Raw genomic sequence first — 947 nt, 5'->3', positions numbered from 1 at the left:
AAATTGTAGCCTGTATTATAGGCATACTTAGACCTATACTAACTATTAAATTAGGCATTGAACTGGGACAGATCTACTGACTAAGTTAATATATCTGGATGTAACATTTGTTCTAAAAGTTAGGCCTAATAAATCTAAATCTAGAATTGATGAGGCAGAGTTATATCTAGATCTGGGTAGATTCAATACAAGGTGCTTTCAATTTATGCACCCAAATCTAAGATCTAGTTTAGTTGTATAAAGCTAAATTTCTGTCATTATTATTATTATTACATCTAGATCCAAACCTAAGATCAAAAAGATGGAAATAACAGGTCTAACATTAATGTTAGATCTAGATGTACTAGCGACGTAATCTAGGAACTGTAATCTAGCACCACTAATTAGTTAGCCTATATTTAAGTTTTCTCATTCTATCAAAACATTTAATGTTAAATATAGCCTTTGAGACTCTAAGCTTATATTATGTTATGATTACACCCTTCTCCACAGTGTGTGTAATTTTCATTCGAACAATTTCAGACTTGTCTCCTGTAGTGTTCGTGTAGTTAAACCTATCGAGTTTTTAAATGTGATTTAGCAACTGCCAGTAATTTATATGGTGCTCATAAGCATGATTTACCAGCATATACACTCATCTGCATTGATTTTCTTACTGTTGTGTCACATTAATTAACATGAGTATGGGTGGTCTAAATAATGGCAGTGAAAACAGGTCCAGATGTGCCTAACTAGTCCTGAGTTGCAACTATAATTGTATAATTTAAATATAATTTGTGGTTAGGAACTTAGGAAAGTAGAGTGCTTCCTTTCACCTGACAATTTGCATGATGCAACTAAATAGTGTAGTCAGTATTTATTAATTTATTATTTTAGCCTATTATATTGAAAAAAGAAAGTGTGGCACAGGGACGCAAAAGACGTGCACAATTTGCAGCTTCGATGGT

Source organism: Limulus polyphemus, unplaced genomic scaffold (assembly GCF_000517525.1).
Source record: "Limulus polyphemus unplaced genomic scaffold, Limulus_polyphemus-2.1.2 Scaffold6704, whole genome shotgun sequence".
Taxonomy (NCBI): Eukaryota; Metazoa; Arthropoda; class Merostomata; order Xiphosura; family Limulidae; genus Limulus; species Limulus polyphemus.
This window is presented reverse-complemented; position numbering follows the sequence as displayed.